The sequence below is a fragment of the Ixodes scapularis genome, unplaced genomic scaffold, assembly GCF_016920785.2.
Source record: "Ixodes scapularis isolate PalLabHiFi unplaced genomic scaffold, ASM1692078v2 ptg001158l_1___fragment_4___debris__unscaffolded, whole genome shotgun sequence".
Lineage (NCBI taxonomy): Eukaryota > Metazoa > Arthropoda > Arachnida > Ixodida > Ixodidae > Ixodes > Ixodes scapularis.
In genome coordinates, this window is record NW_024610109.1 from 15,001 (window position 1) to 17,500 (window position 2,500).

Genomic DNA, 2,500 nt, shown 5'->3' on the forward strand with positions numbered 1-2,500 from the left:
CATTAATAGGCCGTTCGCGGGTTGAAACTCCAGCTAATTGGTATTCTGGGGGTAGTAGCTGCCTCCCTGCTAATCTTCACAGCGTATAGATGCAAATATTTGCCCAAATTAACCGTTTTTTTCGGAAAACCACGTGGTGTATTTGGGGTGCCAGATTTTTGTGTCTGCTCAGCAGTTCTGGGGAGAGGGGTTGCCAGACTTTCGGGTCGAGTGTTTTTGTTTTTGCTTGTATTGCCTGTTGTGGATTTTGGGGGTTGTGTATGATGTTTTGCAGTGCAATAGAGTGTGTATCGTTGTAAGTCTGTATGCCAGCAATAACGTAGCAAAATGCTGTGCTATGTAAGTGTGAATTAAGTGTAACTATTGGATCGCTGAGTCAGTGATCCATCTGTAAGTTGTATGTTGGTTACCAGGGGTTGGATTAGCAAAGATACTTCTTGCAACTTGTGTTGAGTCAACATGAGTGCCCCTGACATGAACACTGTGGCGTGTCCGAAGTGTGGGAAAGTGTTTAAGACGAGGGGACTTGCGAGCCATAGGAGGAAATGTGACAATGTTAATCTGAATGAGGAGATTGTGATAGAAAAAGTTAAGGCTAGATGGACGGAGGAGGAAACATATTTTCTAGCTAAAGCAGAAGCAGAAGCGCTACTGCAGGGAGTGAAGCCGCTGGGTATTAACAATGTCCTTTTCAAGAAGTTTTGTGGGAAGGGGAGGGGCGGGAAAGGAAGAACGACAGAGTCTGTAAAGGGACAGCGCAGAAAAGCAGAGTATAAGGCACTTGTCCGTAAATTTGTGAAAGAGGGACAGAAATCTCCGAAAAATAAACAGGCAATAAAGGGGCGGCAGGCCAGAAGAGAGCAGCGGGAGTCGCCGACCCCGCAGACCGGGGGAAGCAAACCAGAAGAGAGACGGGATAACGCAGAGAGCAACACTGGTATTGCTCTGGAAACAGAACGTGTCCCGCCCCCGGGGGACCTAGATGCTGATGCCTGCTCGAGTAGCGCAACTGAAGATTCTGAGTTGTTCTTGGGAAAGACTAAGCTTGCGGAGTGGCTGGAGGAGCACTGTAACTCCGGAGGCACGGCGGAGGAAAAGAGCTTGAACCAGGTGATTAGGACGGCTCTTCGGGGAGAACCGTTTGCAGTTGATCTTGACCGAGTTTTGAGTAGGTACGAGCATCCTGCGGAGAACGGTCGTCAACCTGCCCCGGAGGAGCACTTAAGTAAAAGAAATGCTAGGAAGAAGGAATACCGCATCGTCCAAAACCTTTACAACAAGAACCGTAAAGTGTGTGCTCAACGAGTCTTGGACGGTGTGAAGGAGGATCAGGTGGCTCCAGACGAACTCGTTAACTACTGGTTTCGGGTTATGAGCGAGACACCCACGGATGAGCCCTGTCCCTCGGGGGATCTATTGGATGCACGGGACGTGACAGTACTGCCAATAACAGAGCAGGAAGTACAGGAAAACATGCCAAAGCACTCCAGTGCACCTGGCCCTGACGGACTGACGGTCAAAGAGTTTAAGGCAATCCCGAGAACTTTTGTGGTGAAGCTCTACAACTTGTTCTTGTACTGGGGTCGTGCCTCCATGAAGCTGGGGAATGCTCGAACCATCTTTATCCCTAAAGTGGAGGCAGCTTCTCAGCCAGGGGAGTATAGGCCGATCTCGATTGGCTCGGTGCTCCTGCGCACCTTTCACAAGATCCTAGACAAAAGGTTGAGACAGATTGTTCACCTACGTGACGAGCAACGGGCGTTTAAAAGCACTGATGGATGCTTTGAGAACATCATGATTCTGAGTACGCTACTTAAGACAAGTCATGCCGCGGGGCGAAGCCTTTACATGGCTAATATAGACCTGTCAAAGGCATTTGACAGCGCCACACACACCGCAATACTGAATGGACTTGCACGCCACCAAATGGTGGGGAAGTCCATGATTGACTACCTGCATTGGTTCTACACAAATTGTACTACAACCTTGCAACACAGAGGGGTGGAAAGGACAGTGCGCCCTGGGAAGGGAGTCAGACAAGGTGACCCGCTGTCTCCGCTGTTGTTTAATGCGGTCATCGATGATTTCATCGACAGCATCCCCCCGGGCTTTGGTGTGAGACTGGGTGAGGGGCGGTGCGCGTCGTTGGCTTTTGCTGATGACCTCGTGATTCTGGCGGAGACGGCGGCTGGCCTACAATTTCTCCTCGACAAGTTCCAGGAATTTTTGAGCACTAGGGGTCTCACAGTAAACGTAAAGAAGTCTTCGACCCTAAGCCTCGTAGGAGACGGGAAAAACAAAAAGGCAAAAATCTGCCCAGTGGCTTTCAAAGTAAATGGAGAACCACTTCGAGTGATTGATTGCTCAGGTTCATGGCGCTATCTGGGGGTCGAAGTTAACACATCAGGGGAGATATGGTACAATGGGGTGAATTTCGACGACCTTATCGCAAGGCTAGAGAGGGCCCCCCTTAAACCTCAGCAGAAAATGAACATTCTAA

The 2,500-nt window shown here is 49.6% G+C and overlaps 1 pseudogene; it reads left to right on the top strand.

Annotated features, from left to right (window-relative positions):
• The window catches only part of LOC120845709, a 9,756-nt pseudogene that overhangs the window by 3,966 nt on the left and 3,290 nt on the right, over positions 1-2,500 (top strand).